The following is a 27,003-nucleotide window of genomic DNA, read 5'->3' on the forward strand; positions in this document are numbered from 1 at the left end:
ATGTATTTAGTGAAGATAACTATCAGGTTCTTTATTCTCTAAGAATTCTTTAATTTAATTTAAAAAAGAGTTTGGAAAACAATATTGCAAAAATCCTAATAGCCTACAAGAAGAAATAAAAAAAGAAGTTGAAGAAATTGAAAATCTGACATTGAAAGCATACTTTTCCAAGCCTTGAATTGAATGCTTTATACAAGGATAGTTAGAAATGTTCATGGAGTCTTTGTTTATATATAAATATATAACATAATATAATCACTTTAAGAAATACAATAAATATTGTATATATATTACATGCCAGATATATGCATGTGTATCTATGTATTATGTGTTAAATGTGTATATAGTATGCACATAAATATGTACATATGCATGCATACATATATATATATATATATATGTATAGTTGTCCCCCAATTAGAATGTAAGCTCATAAGTTCCTTGAAAATAGGGGCTATTTCATTTTTGTCTTTTTGTCCTTAGAGCTTAGCAGAATGGCTGACCCATAGTAAGAGTTTTGTCAAGAAACTGTAAATATTTCATTTGGTTAATTCTAACTCTGATATTCTGTCATTATGAAAATATTGTGTTTTTTAAATTTTGATTTACAAATAGACAAACTTCTTCCAGTGAAACCAAGTAATTCAGCAAGGTGAGGGACATTTAATTCTTCCCTTGCACATCCAAAGGAATGGGAAAACAACTAGCTGTACTTAAATAGGTCATGTTTGTAATTAAAAGGGCCTCATTTCCTAAGTACTACACAGAGTTGTGTGGAGAGGAGCATAAAAAAATTTAAGTTTCTAAACATGTAGAGAAATGGATTTGTTGTGAAGTGCTTGGGGGAGGGGATCTCTGATGACATTATTTATTTAATAATTTTTTTCTTAAATACCCTCTTTAGGAAAGGAGATGGAAGAAATCCAGAAACTCAGGTCCAAGGAAAGCAAGGATAATTTAAAAGCAAAACACCTCTGTGGTTAGACTGAAAAGTAGACAGAGGGTCACAATGAAGGAATAAACAACTTATACATAAACATTCAAAAACAGATAAAATGGGTATTCTAAATCATATTCATGAGAACAATAAATGTGTTTCTGTTTCTTTTCAGTCACAAAAGAAAGTCAATCTTCTTGATCTGCAGGAATAAGAAGTTTATTTTGACAGTATTTTAGCTGATTTAGGCTGATGGCAAGCAACTGACCTGTTCTGATTGGATCTAGCAGGAGACTTCTCAGTGAAAACAGATTTAGTGATCTGACCAGCACCAAATTTTTGACTGAGACAAACTGAATTGTCTAAGTGGTAAATACATACATACATACATACATATATATATATATATATATATATATATATATATATATATATATATATATATACACATATAAAGAAATGTGCTAAGAACAATTTTGCTGATGATAGTCTCCATAGTTGTAAAGTAAAGATTAATTCCACATTCAGTTAGCTGGAAGGCATGGTGTTGAAATTATTATTTGTAAAGGGAATCTTATTCCCAAAGGCTGACAAATCTATCTTGAAACTGGAAGGCTGGCAGAATTTTAAATGTCCAAAGGTGGCATTTTTCTTATGCTGTAAATTGGATTTTGTTATTGTCTAAGAAAGGAACACACCCTGAGGGTGTGGCTTGATGAAACTTTTCTGCAGTAAGTCATCCAAACCCAGTTACTTGAGAAAAATATTTACTAAAGCATTTATTAAATGACAGAAATCCTACCAGGTTAAATCCATATGATGATCAATCAACTGATTAAGTACCTATTATGTGTAATTACTGTGCAAAATGCTGGTGGTACAAAAGACACAAATGATATAGTCCCCGACCCTCAAGAAACTTATATTATATCAGGAGAGATAATACATGCATAAAATTATGAACAAATCAATAAATAAAATAAAATTATGAAACATATGAAAATATCTGTCTATATATCTGTCTGTGTGTCTATCTCCATCTAGCTATCTATCTGTGTATTTATCCATCTAATAAAATATGAGGCAATTATGTAAGGGACACCACTAGTATGCTGTTTGATTTAAGTTTTCCAGGGCTGTCCAACTTTACTTTTAAAAGTTTTTATTGACACAATAGATAATATATATTTTGATTTGCATTTTAGTGAGAGCTCTGTATTAGCTTGATTTCATTTACTAAAGCATTTATTAAACCCATAGGGGGGTCACACCAAATCACAGTGCAGGCTGCATGAGGCCCATGGATCATTTTTTTGGACAGCCCGAGGCAGACAATAAATGTGAGAAGATAAGCATATTCTAGGAATGGAGGATAAGACATGCTATGTCATGTATGAACAACAGAAAGAAGGCCAATTTAATAGAATTCTATAGTACAAGAAAGAAAATGAAAAAGGCTGGAACTGATGATTGGAAAGGCAGGTTAGAAGTAGATTGTGAAAATTTTTACATGCCAAACAGAAGTTTGTATTTGATTCTAAAGGCAATTGGGAATACCAGACTAGAATAAATTAAGTAACTCATTCTATTTCCACTCAGAAAACAAAACAATAAGAAACCCAACAGTCTTCAAAGCACATGAATTTACTGAACACTCATTTACTGAATTCTCTTTGTAGGGAATGCAATAAAATTCCCCTACATTCTTACCATAATATTGAATAAAAATATTTATTTATTTTGTAAATGCATAAATGAAGTATATACTTCACATATGTTTTTAACATTTTAATGCTGGTATGGAGAACAAATAGCACTTACAATAATTGCTTTCTGTGTCAAAATTAAAGAGATGAATAAGGAGTATGATTTGATCTTTAATATACCCGTATCTGGTAGAATAGTGAACTACTTCAAAAGGGGATTTTACCATACAGAGAAATCTGAAGTCTATAATTATAGAAATCCTTTTATACACCATTCAGCTTATAAATAATTTAAGCAAGCAAAACATAATAGAGAATTATGGTGATGAAATGTAGGAAAGATAATATTAATATTTATATGATAATAATAATGATAGTATTTATGTGGAATTGCAATATTTGCAAGCACTTTATGTATGTTATCTCATTCAACCCTCACAACAACTATGAGAGATAAGTGCTATTATTATTCCCATTTTACAGATGAAGAAACTCAGACTGAGAGAGTTTAAGAAACTTGCCAATTATCATAAAATTAAGTTAGTATCTGAGGTAGGATTTTAAATCAGATCTTATAATCTCTAAGTCCCTCACTCCATCTACTATGCTGGGAATGTCAGACTCAAATAGAAACTGATTCCTGCAGTCACAGACTGACTTCAAAAACTCACAAGTTTATATTACTTATGTTGTATTATAGGAGACAGTTAACAACCTCAGTGAATAGAGTGCCTCAGTCACTTAATAGCTGTGTGACCCATGGCAAGCCACAACCTCTGTTTGTCTTAATACCCTGAACAAGGGAAATGGCAAATTACTTTAGTATCTTTACCAAGAAAACTCCATGATTAGTATGTCCCACAGGGGCATGATGAGTTGGATATAATTAAATAACAACAAAATTTTGTGTTGTATTTTTATTTATTTTATTAAATATTTTTAAATTATAGTTTAATCTGGAACTAGTTGTATTTGGTATTTTAGCTGGCTTGTTGGTCAAGGTCATACCTCTGCCCTTCACCATCTAGTTGCCCAATTTATTAAACCTTTTCTCTTAAGCAGACTATATTATCTAATTAAATCCTCAGAATTTCATACTGCTGTTTGTACTACAGGAATCAATATATATATATATATATACATATACATATATATATATATGTATATATATAGATGTATACACACTCTATAATTAAAGTTCAGAGAAGTTAGATGATATCCCCTTGGTCATGTACTTAGTATACACTGGAGATGGGGTTTGAATTCAAACCTTCTTAATCTAGTTTCAGCTCACTATTCACTATATCAGGCTTCTATATGAATATAGGCACACAGGTGATATCTTTATATTCATGATGTAAAACTGCAGAATAGTATATAGACACATTGGAACTGATACAAAACATAACTACTTCTTTGGACTTTCTTATTCCAAGCTCTAAAATAATAAATGGATCTCTGTTCAGATGTTTCCTTCCTACCTTTGCCAAAACTGTGAGTCATAACACTTGACTTGGAAAGGAGTTAAGGTGGAGGCACTCTGCTACCATCTTCTTGAAACCATGCACAGAATAGTTATTTTCATTGAACATCTTTGGGAGGGGCAGAGTATATGGAGAAGGTAATTAAGATACTATGGAAAGCTAGAAAATCTGGTTTCATAATTCTTGGAAAAGCCATGTGTGATTTTAGGACTTCAGGTTAATTCAATACTTGCTATCTTGACATTAGAGAAAATATAAAAAGAAGATAGTTATTTATTCAAAATAGACCTCATTTGATGGGTCATCTCACACAGACACACAGACACACAGACACACACACACACACACACACACACACACACACACCAGCTTTAATAAGAGTTATGTTATTTTTAGAAAACATTATTTAAAAATAAAAATTATAAAAATGTGATGATGTGATGAATTTCACTATAAAAGAGTCAAAAGTCTAGGATATTTAATGAAGTGAATGTTCATATATTCTGGGTCTACAGATAAGATTCATAGATTTCCACTGATATGAAATGGTGACTGTGGTCTGTTAATTATAGCCACCATCAGTTCTCAGACTTAGCAAAGTCAAAACAGAACTTCTCATCTCCCTTTAAAATTCACTTATATTTGGTCCCTTGTCTAATTTATCTACTTTTCAATCATCATCTCATAGTCTTCCTTCACTTCTTCTACAGTCTAGCTGAACTATGCTATTTTCATTTTTTGAGTTCATCTTTGACCTTTTCTACCCACACTATCTCCAGGAGTTAGAACTGACTTAGCAGTCATTCTTACTTGATAAGAAGGATTTTTCTATAAGTTGTAATTATGTTTATAAAGTATATTAAAATTTGCAACATTTTAAGTGAGAAAATCAAGACTTACAAAGATTAAACAATTTGCCTTGGCTGATATAGCTACTTTGATACAGTGCTCTCTTGATCCTAGATCGAGTGATTTTGTAACATGCTACTTCTAGTTAGGGCAATGTTGCCTCTTTATTTTAGCAACTTTAAACCCTAGAAAAATGATGTGCATATAATAAAGCAAACCTCATCATTCCAAATTCTTTATAATCCATGTTAATCTGTTTTATTCTTTTCAATTCCTTTAGCTCTGAAAATGGGAGACAAATTAAAAGTACCTTACCACAGTACTACAGGGAAAAGTTTTCTTTAATTTTTTCATATAAAATTTAAAATTAATGCCATATAGTATAATCTATCAAAACAGAATGCTTGGAGAAGAGTTTTCCTAATTAATATCTGACAAAGTTATATGGAATCATAAGAATGTTCTCTCATTTTCCAGCTAAAGGTGAACTCTCCTTCATTCTTGATATCTCAGTCTTTTGTTTGCATTCTTTGTACTGAGCACATTCTAATTTACAATACTTATGTGTATATGCTTTATTCCTGTACTAGATTTTAAGGTGTTGACAGAGAGAAACTGTTTACTTCTCCCAGTACTTGGTTAGCACTAGCAAGAGGAAAACAAGAGAACAAGCATTAATTATGCATTTACTTTGTTCTAGACCCTGTCCTAAACACTTCAAATATGTTATCTCATCTGTTCCTCAAAACAACCCTGGGAGGTAGGTATTCTTATTACACTGATTTTAGTTATAGTGGTTCAAAGTGACTTCCCCACAATCACACAGCTAGTAAGTATCTGAAGCTAGAGTTGAACTTAGGTCTTCCTAACAACATACCTAGAATTTTATCCACTGCAATACCTACTTGCCTATAATTAGATGCCTAATGAAATCATATTGAATCAACTTGGGTAATATTCTCAATTAATATAAGGTAATAGGATTGATTTCTTATAGGTGGTTCTATAAACATAAACTCCCCAGCATTACTTTGTTTTCTGGCCAGAAATGGATCACCTATCTTCTAAACCCAGCATACTTTTCACTATTTTACACTTAAACCTCCGATTGCAGGTAAATAAACAGGGTTATCTTCATATACTGAAGATAGACCATTTTCTTTAAATGTACAAAGATGTTGATTTATTGTGAAAGCCCTAAGCCTGAACAGACATTGAAGACAGACACTGAAAATATAAAGTTTTCATGGTAATATCAACTTGCCTATCCAACACATTTTTCATATAATAAAATGACATTCCTAAGTTTATCTAGATATTGAAGAAGATTACGTATGTGCAATTTGGATGAGTTAGCATTACAATGAGAGCCTTAGCTTTTGCATTTCCTGGCTTTTGTGCACCATTATTATTATTTATTACTTGAATGCTGACAGCAGATTCAACATTGCATAAGCTATATAAGTAAGCATGATTTCTGCTTTGGGGCTTACAATTCAAATTAGACAGGTAAAATATTTCACATTAAAGCTCTCAAAGTTAACTCTCAATGGTGCAAATTTCTTTGACTCTAACTGGTTTTTCTTTCCTTTATTATTTGAAATATCATGTTAATTGGGGAAATCTTAGGAGAAAATGAAATCATGAAGAAAATGATTTTTCAAGGATGTCTAAAGTCTAGTGGTACTATAAACTCCTCTCCCTCCAAACTCTCAGGAATACTAAAGTTGACTAAAGGATATGTCAAACAGAATTAAAGTAAAGAGGGAAAGAGATAAGCAGAAAGGCAGATTAATCAAGTCTATCTATGAGGTAACACTCTCTCTCTCTCTCTCTCTCTCTCTCTCTCTCTCTCTCTCTCTCTCTCTCTCTCTCTCTCTTTCTCTCTGTTCTTGTTTTTTTGAGAATAAGGGGTAAGGACCTTACAAAGTGGTTATCAGGTTTACTTAACACTGTCTCCTTTAAGGATCTTGCTAAATCATTCAGGCATATTGGTTCTTTCTTTTTTCTCAGTCTTCCATTATGGTCTCTCTACTGCCCTGTGATCACACTGGCAAGGCAAGCTTCCCTGGGACATAAAAGAAGATATATAAGCTTACAAACCTGGGTAAGAAAGAATAGAATATCATATCTCCTGTGGATAAATGAAATTTACTTGTTTTACTTCCCTCAGTCTCAGTCTTCACATCTTTAAAATGTGTATAGTATTTTTTGAACTGTCTACTATATAAAGTAAGTGTGAAGAAAGCAATTCACATCTTAAAAGTATTATAGAAACATGAGCTATAGCATTCAAAGTTGGAGCTCAATTTAAATTTGGTCAAGTGAATCCCTTCACTCTTCACATCTAATTTAGACTGTCATTTACTAATAAAAGTTAGGAAAAATTTAAGAGCAGCCCTTTTTCTATATAATCAAAAACCAAAAGAAATTTGGCAGTTATAAATGCAACAGGAAAATTAACTATGAGGTACTTTTATATTTTTGCCCAGTATATCAAAATGAATTTTTGATTTATGATTTCCTGTCCTTCACCCTTTCTTATATTAGTGGACATGTGTTTGTACAGTAGTTGAATAAAAAGAAATGGGCGTATTTTCTTTCTAGGATGCTGGACAGCACCTTGTTCAGATACTCAGACACTCATACTGTACATTTGGTAAAGTTAAATTTGAAGTCTCAACATGGGTTCCCCAAGACTATGGAAGTGAAGAACAAACTCCTAAATTCTATTATTATGGATATTAATACCTAAAGACTCATCAGGATTACCCCTGAGTAAACTGAAAATGAGAATTGGGGGCTCCTGCCTTGGGAGGGACAATGATTCATGCTAAGGATAAGGAACATAAGTTACAGATTATTTTAGAAAACTTAGACATGGCTAAATAAATTCCTTTCATATATATGTATGAGCAGATGTAATTATCTAATCTGTCTGTTTGTCTATCTGTCTGTTTACATGATTTAATAATGCCCAGAATTTATAAAGCAGTTTAAATATTAATAACTACTCTACAAAAGTTATAAGAATTGATTTTCACCAAAAAACTGTGATGAATGTGCTATTATTGTGGATGAGATAACTGAGGCAGGCAGAGGTTTAAATGACTTACCCAGGACCACACAGCTAAGATGAGTCTGAGGTGAGATTTCAACTTGTCTTCCTGAATCTGAGTCCAGAGCTCTAGCAACTACCACTATATGATTGGGCATAAGGACTTGACATGTGGTTTCAATTTGGTAGAGGTTCCTTGTTAGAAATTTCCTTTATACTTCTGGCCAAGATGGCAGAGAGAAGCCAGGCACTGTGCAAAGGTCTCTTGGCTTTCCTCCAGAGCTAATATGAATCCAGCCTCTTAACAAAATTCAGATCCACAAAATCAAGAGAAGAGCAAAGGAGAAGAATATATACCAACAGGGTCTGTCTCAGGGGAAAATGGGTGAGCTGGGGATAGATAGCAGAGAGCCAGTGCAGGAGTGGTGGGGTGAGGCCTAGTTCTAATTTGAGAACAACTGTGTGAACTCTGGCTTTGTGAGTGGGCAGGAGAGCTCCAGCACTGTGGCTAGACATCAGTCTGTTCAGCTCCCCTAGTCTGGAAGAACAGGACCATGAGCTCCATATTTTCAGTGAAGTCCCCATGTTTCCAGTTGAATCTCCTCCCCTATCCCTGTGGAAGAAAGGGTCTCTTCCCTAAACAAACACAGTAACAATCCTCTCCCTGATCCCATGGCTCAAGTGTGGGCAGCAGATCTCTCTCATTACTGAGTGAACAATGAGATTAACTATACAGCCTGAGGGTCCAGCATACATTGTTTCAGGATAATCCAGACCCCGCTGTGCCCCCCAACTCCTCAGACCTAGGGAGTGGGCTGAAAATCAAGGTCACAGACACTCCAGAGAAAGCCTCTAGCACCCCCTACTATCTGGTCCACTTGAAAGTTACTAAGCCCAGTGAGCTAAGCCTCTAGGGATTTCAACTCAAAAGGTCTGTGAACCAACCCCCCCAACACAAGTTCCCAGAAAAATGAATAAAGGCCAGTAGAAAGGGGGGTCCATTGAAAGTTACCTTGAAGACAAAGACCCTAACTCAGAGAGAGCAAGAACTTCTCAGAAGAATATGAGTTGGTCTGAATCCCAGAAAGACTTCTTAGAAGAGATCAGAAAGGAGTTCAAAAAAATCAGTTGGAAAAATTGGAAAAGTAATGCAAGAGAAAATTAACACCTTACAGTTGGGCAAATGGAAAACTCCTTCAAAAATAGAATTGACCAATTGGAAAAGGAGTTTCAAAAGGTAAATGAAGAAAATTTTTCTCTAGAAATTTCCTTTACCAATGCAGATTGACACCTTCTCTTTGACTTATCATTTTAATTCAAACCCTGTCTACAGGACTGAGACATTCATTGATTTGCCTGTGCTCACATATCTGGGCATGTGTCAGAAGAAGGACTTGAACTCAACTCAGGTTTTCTCAGTCTCAAACCTGGACTCTATTCATTAACTCATGCTGTAACTCCTTTTATATAAAATGATGGGCATAGGTAGTTCTGGGCTGTTCCAGATAAACTCTGAATTTAAAGATTATTTCAAGAAATTCTCTGGCTAAAATAAAATCCAAGGATCCAAGAGTTCTAACCAGCACATTGGCAGAACAAATCAACGTCCTAAGTGTAATGAGTTCTAACAGTAAACAATTTCACAGATGTGGACAATAAACCAATAGATTTCCTATTGATTAACTGAAAGATATGAAAAGAAGCAACTACTTAATGACTAAATTATGTATTTAGGGTGTTAAATGAATGCCAAATGGTAGAAATATTAGTGCAAAATGCAGTCCTCAATCTTGTTTCTTTCCAGTGTCATTTTTAGAAAAGAAACCCAAATTTTTCATTACTCTCTCTGATCTTTTCATAATAATTTTGTCATTGCTTAACTTCTCTCTTTAACTATATCTCTCACTATTAACAATGATGACAGTACAGTTAATGAAATTGATATGACCAGCTTATTGAGAGATAACAAGCAACTTTAAACACTGTCATTTTTAATAAAACACAAGTAGCTTCTAGATATTTAACTATCAGGGGTTTTTTTTGGTTAATAAACACTGACACACCTCTCCCCCCCACACACACACCCACATTGCCTGATGGTTGATAAAGTCATGATCATTTTTTTAGTCTTTCCTTTTGCAGCTAGTGATGAAGACAACATATTTTTATGGCTGTCTAAACAACTCTCACAATTTGGCTAAACAGACATCTTATGCATGATCCTTGAGGTAGCTTCTTTTCAGAAGAATCCAATGTAATAAACTCCTTCTCAGAAAATAACAATAACAACTTTCTAAGCTTAAAAAATGTGAAGTCATTTCCTAAATTACTCTTCTTTCTCTCAAACCCAATTTTCTCCTCTTTAATTTCATTCAGTGTCTAGAATAACAAGCTTTCTCACTCATTGTATATGATGGTGCACCATCTCTAGAAGCAGTTCCAGAATGGTAATAACATTCTTGGTATGGTTTCTGGGGGTTTTACTGGACTGAAAGCTCAATGTGAGTCAACAGCATAGTATGGCAGCCAAAAAAGCTAATGTAATCTTAAGAGTCATTTGAGAGAGTAACAGTTTTTAGGACTAAGAGAGTGGCAACTCCACTGTACTGAGTAGATTTCATTGTGATTGTATCTAGCTCTGAGAAAGACTTTTAGGAAGATCATAAATGAAATGGAGAGGGTATAAATAAAGGACAATGGGATGGTAAAATACTTTGAATTCATATTATATGAAGATCAGTTCAAAGAACCAGCATTTGTTAGCCTGGGAAAGAAATTATAGGGAAAATGTGATAATTTTTCTTCAAATATTTGAAGGACTCTTTGAAGGCAACAGGTTTGAACTTGATCTTCTTGGTCTGCAAGGATAGAAGTCACAAAGAGTTAAATTTAGGTTTAATGTCATGAAAAATTATTAAAGTTATTTAAAAAGTAGTAATTAATGACTTTTTTTTCACTAGAGGTTTTTGAACAAAGCAGATGACCACTTGTTTGCTTTGCTTTACTAGGTATGTGTTAGAGTAGGTGCATTCTTAGGTCTCCTCCAACTCAAGAGATTCTATCAATGAATTAGAAAAAAAAGAGCACCTTGAAATAATTGCTCACATTTATTAACATTTGCAAAGCATTTTCCTTACAACTCTACTTCAAACATTGCCATTATCTTTTCATTTTACAGATAGGTAAACTGAGACCAGGGGAATAAATCATGACCATGGAGCTTGTAAGTTTCTTAGGAAGGTTTCAAACCCAGCTTAACTGACTCCCAGTCCAGTGCTCATTGCATTATGTAATGCTCCCTTTCTGACTGATTATCTTAAACAGGATTCCACCAAGTTATATTGAAGAAGTCAGTATTTAGTTTGTAAACTTCTAAGAATTTCATAGGTGGAAAAGGAAATACCATCATAGCAAAAGATAAGGTCATTCTCACTCAAATGGACAACTTTCTCTTCTAAAGGATAGAAGTATACCCCCCCATGAGCCACCAACTCATTCATTCATCCAATCTTTATTGAATATTTATTATATGTATTGTGCTTAGTTTTAAAGGAAACACTGTGAACAGAGTATTTACATAAGCCATGGTCCCTGCCTTCTTGGAGTTTTCAAACGAGGACTAAGATCAGACACAAATAATTATTGCACTATGTGACAATAGCATTAAACAGTTGTAAAACAAATTGCTTCCTTCATGTGGGGTTGGTGGTGGGTGTAGAAAGGAATTTTATTGCTAATATCCCAGATTATTCATAACTCATAAAATTTACATTTCTTCTACTCAAATTCCAAGATAAGAAATTGTTTCTGATTTCAAATTTCTTTACAGTAATACCTGTAGCAACAAGGTACTTCCCTTTACCACCTTTTGCAATCACTAACTGTTGATGGAGTATTTCTTCTTATTTATTATTATTATTAGCATCATTTTCATCATCATCATCATCATCATCATGTACTAAGTACTTTTTACGTGGTAGATAATGTGCTAAGTCTAGGTATACAAAACACTTGCTCTCAAGGAGCTCATGGTCAAGTGGAGGAGACAATAAGCAAACACATCTAATGTCTTTTCAATAAAACCCCCATATAATGGGGTTATGAAGAGTCAGACATGACTAAATCGACTTAACAACAACAAAAATCTTCATTTCCAGAGGCCTCAGAAAAAATCTTGGTGGGGGGGGAGGGGTGAGCAGGGAAAGTGGGAGTATTATGTCAATGGAACATAGAATCAATTACAGGAACTTCTGAATTGTTAAGACCATGAAGTCATTATGAAGCCTGTATTATTATTGCATTAGTTTGCTGTAGAGATTTCAATTGTCCTAAACCAGGGGTGCTATTCTTCCCTTTCGTAAAATAGTTACAATGAGAGATTTTTAAAAAATATTAAGTTTGATGTTACTTCCCCCCACACACACCCTTCCCATAGTTCCCCCCAGTGACAATTGTGTTGGGTGGGTCATTTATTCTCACTTGATTTTTTTGTTGTGATTAAATATGTAAATTATATATATATATATATATATTTATGTATGTATTATACATATGGAGAATGGTTGGATACTCAGGGATTAAAATGTATATGGAAAGGCACTGGCCCTGGAGTCAGAGAGGATCTGATTGTAAAGTCAATTCTCTTATTCCATGAAGCTCAGTTTTTTCATCAGTGAAGTAAAAGAACTGTACTAAATGGCTTCTGAGGTATATTCTACTTTTATACCTAAAACCCTACAGCAAGAGGCTAAACAATTGCCAGTATGCTTGGGAAGCATTACATTTTCAATGTATATGAAAATTATAATGTCCCTTACCAGAGAGTTCACCTCCAGGTGATTTTTTCCCCCCAACTAATGTAATTTATAAAATTTGTCTACTAAGGGAGGGAATTTCCTTTTGCTTCTATGGAGAGGGAACACTTACATGAACAAAATCATAGATCTCTGATATATGCTAGAAGTAACAATTAAGCATGAGACTTATTAAACAAACTACATACATACAGAACTAACCAATCAACACACATCTTAAACTATACAATTGTTTTTAGGTTCTTATTAGCACTGACACCTAATATCTACACTTAAAATTGCTTTTGTATTTGTATTCCCCAGCATTTAGCATAGAAAATGATTAGTATTTAACAAATACATTCTCATTCTTTCATTCACTAATATCTATGGCAGATTGCCTACGCCGATCAAACAGATGCCATCAGACATTAGGGTCCTTAGTGAGGTAGTCTAAGAATAAATTAACTCTTTCATAAATTTTTATTGAGAAGAAAATTTTTTACTGTCTTGCCAGGGCATCTGGGTAAGTATGCATATGACTCCTACTTCTTCCAAATTGGCAACAAAAAACACAATAAATACAAGACTCCTCCCTAGTTCTCTCACTCATATGGAATTAAAAACAAATTTATAAGTCATCCATTACTATGTTTATAATACAATGGTTAGGAAGAAGATAAAATTCAACCCAGGAAGAATATTTCAAAGAATAATCCATTTGGGGAGGTAAAAATTGTTATCATCAATTATCATCATAATAATCATCATTCATCATTATCATATCCCCATGATACTGCTTTATAAAGAAGATAGAATAAAGAATATAGCAAGGTCCAGATCATTAATAAGATTTGCATTACCTCTTTGGACCTAATTTAATAAAAATATATCTATGAATATATCTACATCATTAGCATTTCATTTTTTTTATTTTTTGCATTGTAAGAGTAGTTTTGAGGTTTAGCAGTAATAAACATACATATACATAATGCTTTATATATATATATATATTTAAGTCTCAAAATAGTTGCTCTGAGATAAGCATTATTTTTCTCATTTTACAGATGAGCAATCTGAAATAATTAGTTGACTTTTTCACAGTCACCTAGCTAGTAAGCATCAAAGAGTAGACTTGAGACCAGGTTTTCTCCACTCTTGGTCCAGTATCCAAGTTACTATCTCACACTATTTCTGAAAAAATTAAATCCACTTTATTCTATAATTATGTATACTATGCACATGGGCAATAATGATGCAAAATATGTGGTTTCTGCCCTCAGTATCTGAAGCTTTCTAAAACTATGTGTTTTATACCAAAGAAAGGCTGTATGGCTTAGCAGGTAGAAAGCTGGACTCAAAGTAAGGAACAACTAGATTGAGTGCCTGTCTTTAATATATCCTATCTATGTAGTCATGGAAAATTAATACAATCTCTCAGTGTCTTTAGTGGAGGAAATTTTCATACCAGTAGTTCTCCATATCATTGAAATCACACATCAGACCATCGCCTTCTAAAAATGTTATAATAAGGTACCAGACAATGTTACATATGATTTGGGGGTGGATGACATACAAAGTTGCAGTATATTTGGCTTTAGAGACTGCTTGAGTGGAAAGGAATTCTAGTTTTCCCAGCTTACATCCTCATAGTAAATCTGCTAGTTTTCTTTTTCATATGACATTGCAACCTTTTTGAACTTTAAATCTCATCTCTTCATGTCACAGATGTGAAAATCGAGGTACAGAGAGGATCATATAGCTATTAAGTATACAAGGTAGCTTTGTACTCAGCTCTGTCCATCTCCTAATCCTTTGTCCTATACCCAGTCTAAGCCATCTCTTCTTTCGCCTATTTCTTTGATGTTCAGAGTTTTGCCCTCAGACTTTCTCTTTCTGTTAGAGATTTTCTTTTATCCTCTACACAGGTTTTTCTGAAGTAAATCAAATTAAAGCCAGTAAAGACAGAGAACTCACTTCATTTGCTCAAAATGACACATGCAGATTTAACATTTTTACATGTGCTAAGCACATTCCCTAGGCACTGAACTCTTTTATCTAGAATTGAATCTCTTCTATTCCAGAAATCTGTATCAACTTTTCACCTAAGTCAGACTTCTGTATAGTAAGTATCTAATATCTAATATTGGGAATGTATATCTGTTCATCTTCTTACCTTTTTTTTTTTGAAATTCAGAATACATTTTCATTTCAGACTTTTTTCCCATTGGTTTGTTTTGAAACAAGTCATAAGTTTCCTCCATGGATGACCAGACAGGCTGGATAAAGATCTATTGTCCAAGTGACAAAACAATTTTTGTGAAAGGTGCTTGGAATTGATGAAGATAATCTAGTAAAATTTATATGGAGGAAGCATGTCTGGGCCTCTAGCCAAGATCCTGCATTACCTTTTATCGCTGATTTGTGTGCCTCAGAGAGGCTTCATTGACTTCAGGGAGCAAAAAGGCTCTGTGGATTTTAATGTTAAGTAATCTTTAACAGTGGGTATTTAATGAGGATGATAAATGCTTTCAATCCATAATTCTACTTCACTCTGCCTTTGTCTCCCAACATCACCTTAATCAAAATTCAACTTTTAAAGACTTCCCCAAAGAAAAACACTTATTGTTTCTCTGGTCAAGAAACTTCTTCTGATCTTTGAGTGACAAATTGTTTACTTATCAAAATAATGGATTTACTCAACTGTTGGCTAAATGAGCTATAAATAAGAATAAGAATCCTTATAATAATCTTTCAGTTATGACTTGTGAGATAATAAAATAATATATTTATATGCTCTGAGGAGAGACTTTAACTTTTTCAACAAAAAGAAAAAATGATATTAGGCTGATTTTTTTCTCCCCCTCTTTTCCCTGCACTTCAGCCCCATGCCCGCTTTCTGTTTAAGTTTTCTGAATGAACACTGCAGAGCTTAAGAGGGAAGAATCTTCTAATGTTTTTCATAGTCCCATGATGTGATAATTCCAGGTTTTGGAAATTAAATGTCAATTTTGACACCAAATGTTGTGCCGTATATATCCCAGTATCATTAGTCTCCCAAAGAGCACTTGGTTGCCATACAGTAAATATAAATATTGTCTTTTGGGACAATAAAGTAAATCTCTCTCTCTCTCTCTCTCTCTCTCTCTCTCTCTCTCTCTCTCTCTCTCTCTCTCTCTCTCTCTCATATTTCCTGATTAATAGCAGATATTTTGGCTATGTCTCCAGAAAGAATGATAAAATTGAAATTTTCAAGAAAATGACTACAAGGAAACTTGGCAAAGTCAATTATTTCCATATCTGCCAGTTTCTTCTGTCGCCAGATCACCATTGCCATCAATTTCAAGAAAAAAATCAACTTCTTTTTTACATGAATTGCCCCTGAATTATTTGAGTAATTCAATCAATCCCTTTCCTTGACTAAAGAACTAACACCACAATTCTGAATGGACCAGAAAAGAAGTGTAAGACTGCCTGCAAAACTCCTGGGTATGACCCAAACCTGATTAAAAGGGAATTGAAAAATGATTAATAAAATATAGATGCAATAAAACATAGATAAAGTTAATTTGTGGTTTTCTAAGTCAAAATGTAGTAGAGGCATCTATTTCTATTTGAGTTTGACCATCACTGGATCAGAGAATAGACACATTATACTTTTGCCCTTATTTTCAGATGCTAGCATAGTATCTGGCACATAGTGCTTAATAAATGATTGTTGAATGATTGGAAGAATTCACATGTAGTTAATTGTATTAACTCTCCTAAATATAATGATATAGATCTCTCTCTCTCACTCTCTCGCTTTTATAAATATGTATATATGAGAGAGAGATCTATATCTATATATATTTATATATCTTCAGAATGCTAATTTTATGACTTACAGCATTTCCACTATTTTAGTGTTAGTCTAAGAAGTGGCATTTTGTTGACTGAGTTAATATTTAATGTCATATCATTGATATTTCTGTGAAGGAGACAGCCATAGTAGGAAAGGGGGGAATATCTAGTCCTTGCCAGGAAATTCAAAGCTCTTGAAATAGAAAATAAAGAAAAAACTAGAACAATTCAAACTTCTTCACAAAGGTCAATGTTTACTGAGTTTAGAAATAGTCCCAGGTATATTAAAATAATTCATCTACAAAGGAAAGTCAGAAGGGAAAAACAACTTGTACACCCCAATAGGAGATCCACTGATGAGTCCCAGAACACATGCAGATACACACACATTTACAAACATATTGCTATTGTTCCAAAATAAATTCTCACAACTACCTTTTTTCATTCATAACACACAACTTTCTTTCCTTTGCTTTCAATCACACACAGAGGTATGACATTATAAAGTAATTACTTAGTTGAAAAGGTTTTTGACTTGGTAAATGATCTTAAAGGATAGAAGCTAGGGAGGACATGGTGGATACAATCAGAAAGCAATAGTAAAAAAGTGATGTACAGAAATGTCTAATTAGAAATTTGTTAGGTTGCTACATTAGTAGATTGTCCAAAGTACTATATGAAGAAGCTAAAAACTTAACATGGTCCTTTCATAACCCCCTAATAGGAAAACTAGATGGATTACAAAGTTAATAAATCAATCACAATTTGCAAGTTATTCAAAAATTTGTTTTGTCAGCATAAGTTCACAGAACATTTTATATTTTGGGGTCTGCCTACTGTTAGTTGCACCTTTCTCCAATTCATCCCTCACAAAGATATTAAACTGATATTCTTACAACATATGTTGAACCAGTTCCTCTTCTACTCAAGATACTTCAGCAGTTCCCCATTGTTTCCTGGATAAAGCTCAAACTCTTCTATTTGGTATCTAAAATCTATCACAATCTGACTCTAACTTGTCTTTTCAGGTTGATTGCATATAAGTCCTTCTCATTTACCTTATGTTAATTTCTAGCCAAGTACTGAATGATGTTCCATTTCTATCTCTAATCTTTGTGCTTTTTGTGGCTGTGTAGGTTGTCCCCCATACCAAGAATGATGAACCTTCTTATTTTCTTCATGTACATACACTAGTTCCCTTCCAAATTCTACTCATTTGCTTTCTATAGGAGACCTTTCCTGATTCCACTTGTGAGAGCTTCCCATCTTCTTCACCCTGTAGAAATTATTTTGTATTTATTTACCTACATGTAGGTTCTCTGAGGGTAGAGATTGCTTTGTTTTTCTCTTTCTATCTTCAGAGTCTAGAAAATTACTTGGCATAAAATAGATTATTAATAAATGAGTGTTGAATTGAATTATACTCAGATTAAATTAAATAAGACTAGAATATTAGAATATTCTTTAGAAGTAATATCTTATTGAGACATTTAAGCAGCTCAAACCTGTTCTACCTTTCTAACTAATCGAGATGAGACCTGTTATCACCAGGAGGACCATCTGTTCTGAGAAAGGCAGCTGTTATTCCTTCAATTGCAATTTGTTGAAATGCCTATAATTTAGTCATCCCAGGTTGCTCTTATTAATTGGCAATTACATTATATCATCAACTTTAGTATTTTATATATTACCTCAGAGATGAAAAGTTCAAATGTGTTGAAGAGGATCATTGAGAGTACAAAGGGGTCATCAAAGTCTTCAAATCAGGATCTGAGCATTTTTCTCTCAACCCTTGTTTTACTGGCTAAGTAGGGAATAATGCTGTGAGGTGCCTATCTATCTCATCTTCCTATCTCCCATTACAGGTTACATGAAGTCAAACTCATTAAGTAGAAGCACTGTGTTTCAGCTACCTCTCTAAGGGATTTAGGAGAGGACAAAAAACAGACTCCCTCAGCAATGTCAAACTAGAAATAGAAACAAAGACCCTTGAAATCAAAGGTAAATGAATCTGGAAGCACTAAGAGTGAGAAGAAGCTAGAATATTAATTTGTGGTTTACTTGCCTGCAAAATGCAAAAGATTTAAAGGGGAAGTCAGTGATTTAAACCAAAGCAAGAGGTCTCTCTTCCTCCCCACCTCCACCCCCACGTATAAGGCAGAATAATGTATGACCTTAACAAGAAGAAAAACAAAACATAGCAGAAATAGTTTCATGGCATGTAATGATCTGCAGATCAAAAAAAGACAATAATAGAAAGGGGTATTATGATATAAAAATCCTTTAACAAAGTGAGACCTTTTAATATAGTCAAGAAGCCATTGTCTGTCTCTCCTATAAATTTTTCCATTGCAAAGATTCTTAACCTTGGGTCCTTCAATTAAAAAATTATTTGATAACTGTATCTCAATGTAATTGGTTTCCTTTATAATTCTATACGTTTTATTTTATGAATTTAAAAAATTTTTCTGAGAAGGGACTCTACAGATTTTATACGCCTGCAAAAACAGTCCATGAGACAAAGTTAAGACCCCAGATCTAGAATTTCCTACTTTAACTTTGGTTAATAGAGACCATTAGCTTACCTTTCCCCAAACATCAGCTACATGGAGTAAATTGAAACCAATACTTTGTAGATTCTATTTATTTCCTATTCATTTCCCTTAATAACTCAAATTGTTTATTTTAAACCCATATGATTAAGGATTGTCCCTAAAATTATTTCTCCTGTGATAGTATAATTTTGAATTAAAAAAAAATCATCTAGAAGCTAGCAACTCTGGTAATAAGCCTTTATAAATTTAGCAAGATTGGTCCTTGTACAGTGGGTACCAGGATTGTACCATGGGGTGTTAAGAGGGCCTATTAGATCATGTAGTTTGTTGGCATAGTCTAATAAACACATATATACATACATACACAGTCATGGGCACATCTCTCCCTATAAAGACAGATGACCTATGACTTTGTGCTATAGAGAACTCCTTTTCAGTTGAGGAAAATCTCTCTACTAGTGCAAATCAGCAGTTTCTTTGCAACTTAAAGTCTAAGGGAACTGCACAGAAGTATTGAGAAGGCAAATGACTTGCCTTGAGTTACAAATCTAATATGTATCAGAGGCAGAATTTAAACCTGGCTCCTTGTCCATCTCTCTCTCTACTATGACATCTGCATTCTCTTCCTTTCTCCCTTCTCTTCTGCCCCCTTCCCCAATTTCTCTCTCTCCCTTCCTCCCTTCCTAATACACACATACATATACCTCCCACCATATGAACACACAAATAATCAAGGTGTCCCAAAAGTCCTACTGCTGTTTTAAGCAATTTAAACTTACTTTATATAATTGGTATTTGGGGAAACATGAGCTAATATAGTCTATACCAGTCAAAATTATCAGAATTAACACTCATTAATTAATCAGAATTAACATTAATCAGAATTATCAAAATTGACATGTGTGTGTAATGGACTCTTGGCAGATTAGTAAAAGTTTAAATAGCTTAAAACAGCACTAGGAATTTTTGTATTCACTGTATATAAATATACATACATATCTATAAGTATGTGTTTATGTGTTTCTATCCATCCATCCTTCTATCCATCTATCCAGGTATTATCTATCTCTATCTATATGCCACATATACCATAAACACAAATAAATATAGGATAGTAGATACATGTACTTCTGTGATTATTTAATAAAATTCAGATAAAACTTCTAAACCCATAGTACTGGGAAAAGATTGGGTGTGAATTGCGAATATAGTATGACAAAAACATTTGTAGTTTTAGGTCCCACTGAGACTTTTGGGAGACTGATAATGTATTTATGCATTACTCATGTTTGAGATTAACAGTCTTTTTTACATCATTTGAAAATTACAATTTAATATAAATGTTAAATATGATATTCAATTTATTAGATAATTTAAAAATATTTAGACACTTGGAATCACTGCAGGAAGTCTTATTTAGAGCAGGTAGAGAGAAGAAGCTTTAAAAGTCAAAGAAAAACAAAGCTTATCTTTAAGAAACAACTTAAAAGCTACCTTTTTGGCTCCCATATCTCCAAATCATAGGTTCACATTTTTTTACAGGCAAAGGAGATAGTAGAGGGCATCAAACCCAATCCAATCATTGATTGGATGATGATGTTAAAACCCAAGGAGGTTTAGTGCCCACAGTAAGACGCAGTAATTAAATGACAGAGATAGAATTCAAACACAAGTCCTCTGGGTTTTCTTTCTCACTTCAACATTGTTTCCACTATCCCATAACTATGTACTTGGACTCCAGTCTAATTATTACTTATATGTACTTCAAATAAATGAATTTCTTTTCAAACAAACTGAATAGTACTGTCTGTATCTGAAATTCAATTTATTTTGCATTGTCATTAATTTCCTGCCCTGGAAAATGTGTTAATGTGGTATTTATTATCCCAATGTATTATCTACTTTTCATAAAATAATATTTACCATCATCCAAACAATTAAAAATATAGAGAGCAAAAATTCTTCAAGAGGTGAAACTTGCATCTAAACAGAGAGTCAATTCAAATTATTCTTTTAGTAGATGGTTTGAGGTACCAGAAGGGGAGAAGTAAGCATTTAGAAGAAAATCCACTTTTCATGGTAGCTTTGAGAACAGAAAAATTGTCTTCAGACAGGGAAGATTCACTGTTTGCTGCCAGACAACCCTGTCTCCTGCCAAGCCTTGTATTGTAGAGAAAGAGCGTGAGAATATTTATTCAGAATCAAATCCAGGGGTTAGGGAATACTGGCTTCTATTTTTGACTTTGTCATTCATTTACTTAGTGATCATGAGATTCCTTAACCTGTTTATATGGTGAGGCTTTAGCCAAGAAAATCGAACTATTCTAACCTATCCTGGGACACTGGCTGATGAATGCTGCTGTATAAATATGTACTCTATTTACTATCTCTCAAGTCTCCTTACTTTGCTGGGAGTGGGTGGGGGGTATGGAAAAGTACAAATCTCAGCCACTGAAGACCAAGTCATCAATCAATCAAAAAACATTTATTATTCTGGTAATATATGAATAACTGGGAAGGCAAAGAAAAAAATTAAGCAGTCTCTACCCATAAGAAGCTCAGGGAAGCTAACTTCAAATAGAAGACATGAAAATATAAACATATACCAGATACACTCAGGGGTCTGTACTTCTGCAATTATCTAATATCTGAATAGAGCCTTGATGAGAACACACTATTTCATGTAAAGATGCCCTAAAGGAATTGGGAATATTAAACTTGGAAAGAGGGGGAATTAAAGGTACTAGGAAAGCTGCCTTTAGGGTAGTTATATGGGCCAGTGGAAAGAATGCTGGGCCTGGAGTCAAGAAGACTCATCTTCCTAAATTAAAATTTTTTTTTCAGACACGTCTTAGCCGTGTGCCATTGTATTTCCTCATCTGTAAAAATGAGCAGCAGATGGAAATAGCAAGCCATTTCAATATCTATGCCAGGAAAATTCCAAATGGGGTCATGAAAAATCAGAAATGTCTGAAATGACCAGACAGCAATGAAAGCTACCTTCAAGTATTTGCAGGTTATCCTATGGAAGAGAGATTGATTGACTTAGTCTTCTCAATTCTAAAGAGCAGAACTCAGAACAATGCTTGGAAGTTCCACAGAGACATACTTTGTTTTGAGATATAGAAATAAATTCACAAAATTTAAGCTATGCAAAGTAGAGTAGACTGTTTTGGGAAGTGGTTGGTTACTCCTCACTGGAAATCTGTAAGTAAAGGTTGGATAATGACATCACTTATTGGGTATATAGAAGGAATAGTTCAGGCACAGGTTGGACTAGATGAACTCTGAATACCCTTACAAATTGCAGATTCTATTTGCTATAATTCATGATTATTGGCTCTTCAATCATGGACTCAATTCTGTCAAAGTGACAGATTTAAAAGCTAATCCTTATACTCCTAGAACTATAACACTATGTAATCACAATGAATATTTTTAGAGAACAAAAAAAGATGTATTCATTGTTAAGATCTTTTTAAATTGTACAATTTAATTCAATTTGATAAACATTTATTAAATACAGGTTTGTGTGCTAAGGGATATACAAGATTTAGATAAGGAAACATATTAGCTTTACCAAAAGACAAGCAAACAAACAAACAGGGGAAAATATTATCTAAAGAATCAAAGAATCTGGAATACTAGGTTTAAAAGAATACTGGGCTTGAAATTAGAAAGTCTGTTCTAGTCCTTGTTTTGCCAACTGGCAAAGGTCAGCAATGATAAAATCAGAAATAAGTCAGTTAGCCCTTCTGAGGAGTTTGCTCATCCATAAAACAATACATGCCTGGCCTACCTCCCAGAGATGTCAAGATGATTGAATAAGGCAAGATTTGTGAAAGTGCTTCAAAAATATAAAGTTTATACTTACTTACAAAAGTAAGGCATTATTAAAACAGAACAAGGCACTTATACCTTTAGAGATAAGGTCCTGCTTTCTTCATTCTCATTATCCTTTTCTATTTGCATTTTTCTATTCAATTTCATATTTTTCTTTTAAATATTTATTATAAACTTAGTAAATATAAAGAAAAATTGAAATTCACAATGTTTTTTCTTAAAAAAAGAATACATTTAGGGAGTTATTTCCATTATTTATAGCTTTTAAGGAGTGTGTATAAACTTTAAAAAGATATTAACAATTTTTGTCAGTTTTTTTCCCATTGCCCTTGTCTGAACTTTTTTCTCTTGCATGTTTTTTTTTCTAATTTTGTTACTGTTTTAAAAAATAGTTCCATCACTATGAGGAACTGCATCTCATGTGGAAAATACCTCCTCTAATGTATATCCTACCTCATTGGTAATTTGTAATCTTAGAATATTGTCTTCTGGACTCCATGGTGCTTCTCTCTTGGTACCATTCTCTTTACTTTTTCAACATAACATAATGCAACCAATGTATGTGGTGGAAGAAGCAGTATGTAAAAAAAGTGGACAAGGGGAACAGAAATATTTTCTTCACCAAAACAAATCTCCAGCACAACTTACATCTTTAGAAACTTTCATGGGCAAAAACAAAATCTAAATGACTTGCTCAGTGTCACAGAATCAGGATATATCAAAGGTGGAACTAGAACCTAGTTCATCATGACTTTTTCAGGGTGTTCCTTACACCAGTGTAATAGTGAGCCTCTAGACCAAGAAAAAAAGTAAATAGATAATTTTGATTAAGCTTTCAACACTCCATCCCATCTCACCACTCTTTCCATATATATCTTTGTATTCTTCTTATTATTTTTAACCCCAACCTACACCCCCCAAACTTTTTTGGTCCAGATTTGTGCTGGTTTTTTAAAATGGGAAATGTGATTTATCATTACACTGATATAATGAAATTTTCTCAGTTGTTTTTGACAATCTTGCTGTCACTTAATCCCATAATTTTAGCTTCATTTTTCTAGTGGCAATGCAAATCCTTATCCCTTCAATAGTTTTCAGTTTGTTGTAACTGCTTTTGTCACTATTGGTAGGCTGTTTATCATGTGAAGGTTTTATTTTGTTATATGTGTTCATCTATGTTGTTGGTTTTCTTTTTTATGGGGTTTTAAAAATAACACCTTTTCTTATAACCTAAGGACAATATGAGGAAGTAGCATAATCAAATTCATCATTAAATTATTTTCAATTATATAGGAGCAAGGACTCTAAATTTAGAAGCCAACCTACAATAGCATATCAGTTCAGACAGAGACAATGTTTTGGAAGGCAAACAGCCAGTCAGAGTCAGAGGGAATAACCATAGGACTTGTGATCAGATGATCTGAGTTTAGGTCCTAACTCTACCACTGGTAACTGTGATTTCAGGGAATTCATTACTTCATGTTTCTACTCTATTATCTTTTCAATGTGGATAACACATAAACTCCTAGCTCATAAGTTTATTGTGGAAATCAAGTGGGAGTGCATGTATATAAAATGCTATGTAGTCATTCTAAAATTGTATGAAATATGTTCCTACTGTGGATAGCCCTGGTTAAGAGGAGAGTTGGAGTCTCCTTCAATTGGCAAACATTATTGAAAGGCAGATTTCTGGTTTAACATAAGGAAGGATTTTTTCCATCAATTAGACCTGTCCACAAATGGAATAGGTTACCTTGGAGTAGTGGAATTTACATTTCTGAAAAAAAAATCTTTAAGTAGCAACTAGATGACTAGGAATGTTATAAGCATGATTCAGGTTAGAATAAGAACTGAATCTCCAAAGATCCTTCCAACTTTGGAGGAATTTGATGAAGGTTCTGTAATACTCAATAACATGGTACATACATTGAGTATATAATACTCAAACAATGATACATACAGGTGCTGAATACATACATTTAATAATAAATAAGAGGTGGGAAAGGATGATGCTGTAGGAATAATGATGATTAAACTAATAGTGCAAAAAAAAGTTTAGATTAGTGATTAAGTTATCTGAGCCTGAACTGGAAATAAGATAATTTATCAAGACCAGGACTATCTACTGTGAGTAAATAGGATGTGAGACTATAAAAGGATATGTGCCTTTTGCCACAGCTTGTCTTAAGAATATAAAAAACAATGAAAACATTGTTTTGCATTCCTGGCCAAGTAGTTTTTGAAATTTAGGGAATGGGCATGAGGAATAGAGGTTAGAAAAAGCAGCCTGTAGAGAGAAGGAGAAATTGGGAAATGACATTTTAAAATAAATTTCTAGTTTTAAAAGTCTAGAGAATTTTACTGGTAAAGTTGAGAGATATTTTGTGGGGAGTGTGGGATGAGTTTGGACTTCTGATTTCATCCATCTAGAAAGTATTTGGTATGGAAATTCCATCCCCCAATGCAAACTTACAACTTGCTTGTAATTTATAATTTCAGACAGTTGCTTGGAGTTCGAAAAAGTTAAGTAACCTAACTGGCCTTGTGTAGACAGAATATGACATAGGAGTTACACGAATTCAACTCTTCCTGCTTTTAAAGCCAGTCTTCTATCTATTACACCATACTTTCAGAAAAAAAAAAGTCTTGTACTGAATGTTTTGAAATCTTACTCTAATAACAATAAAAACAGTCATAATGTAACAATAATAGAGTTTATATAGTGTTTTGTTTACAAAAGTACACAGTAGAATAGCTGGAAGTAGAAAGTTATTTGACTCCTTTAATGACAAGTCAGGAAATTCATTGTCTCAAGTGATTTAATGAAATCCTCTAATGCGCTTTCTCAAACACCAGTAGCCAATCCTACATTAAGCTCAGTATGGATTATCCAGGCACCATTTGTAACATAGGACCAGAAGTCAAATCAGCTTATCATACTTATGTTAAAAAGAGATCCTAGTTGTATTCATACAGGGTTTCATATGGTGATGCCTACTCACTGAGAACATGTTGTTACTTTAGAAAATAGAATGACTACTAACTAAACATGAAAAGTGAAAGGAAAAACAACATTTCCAGATGTCTTTTAGGCTTCTTGAAGTGTTTCTTTCCCTTGGCAGGTTTGAACACCTAGATGTCAAAATAACTATCTCCTGACATGTTGCACAGTTTTCAAAACTTTTCTCTTTCGAATTCTGAGTTTCTTCTAATGGAGTTCAACCTAAATCCTGAATTATTTTAATGTATTTCTATAATCCAAGGATCTCTTCCAGATTCTTTTATTTTATTTTATTAGGTTTTTTTTTTTGCAATGCAAATGGGGTTAAGTGGCTTGCCCAAGGACACACAGCTAGGTAATTATTAAGTGTCTGAGGTCGGATTTGAACTCAGGTACTACTGACTCCAGGGCTGGTGCTATATCTACTGCTTCCCCCCTAGCCACCCCCACCCAGATTCTTATAAGGTAAAGAAGTATACAAATCATAGTTAAAAAGATTCTTTCATTAATAAAGATGTTTGTAAAGTTGAGGAAGGGGGAAGGTAATGAAAAGAACATTCTTTTCAAAGTGTCTGATCTATGGATAACCTAACTGACAATCTATTCATATCCTTCCACTTATACATATTGTCTGTGTGATTCTGGGGAAATCTCATATCCTCTCCAATCTCTAGAAGCACTTTAAGACTGCAAATTTTGAAGAAAAAGTCTACTTATCTTCTGGGTAGAATTTCTTCACCTGAGAATTTTCTATATTAGTGAAGTGACAAGTCTGTTTCCAGGGGATAATAGTATATTTCTGTCTTAAAAGCATGTGGTGGCACAGTGACTAGAATACTAGTCTTAGAATCAGGTATGTCTGAATTCAAATCTAGTCTCAGACACTTACTAGTTATGTGGTCCTGTGACCTGCACCAATCATTTAACTTCTACC

The 27,003-nt window shown here is 33.6% G+C and overlaps 1 protein-coding gene and 1 long non-coding RNA gene across 2 annotated transcripts in view; one reads left to right on the forward strand and one right to left on the reverse strand.

Moving 5' to 3' along the window:
* Positions 1-7,296, forward strand: part of LOC141503180 (uncharacterized) — a 122,989-nt gene extending 115,693 nt beyond the window's left edge. Inside the window, exons 3-4 of the long non-coding RNA XR_012472780.1 lie at positions 5,677-5,736; positions 6,990-7,296. This is a non-coding gene — a long non-coding RNA (uncharacterized LOC141503180). The remainder of the gene's footprint in view (positions 1-5,676; positions 5,737-6,989) is intronic.
* Positions 1-27,003, reverse strand: part of LOC141503179 (potassium voltage-gated channel subfamily B member 2) — a 496,486-nt gene that overhangs the window by 349,003 nt on the left and 120,480 nt on the right. The gene's annotated exons all lie outside the window — the stretch shown is intronic.

Source organism: Macrotis lagotis, chromosome X (assembly GCF_037893015.1).
Source record: "Macrotis lagotis isolate mMagLag1 chromosome X, bilby.v1.9.chrom.fasta, whole genome shotgun sequence".
Taxonomy (NCBI): Eukaryota; Metazoa; Chordata; class Mammalia; order Peramelemorphia; family Peramelidae; genus Macrotis; species Macrotis lagotis.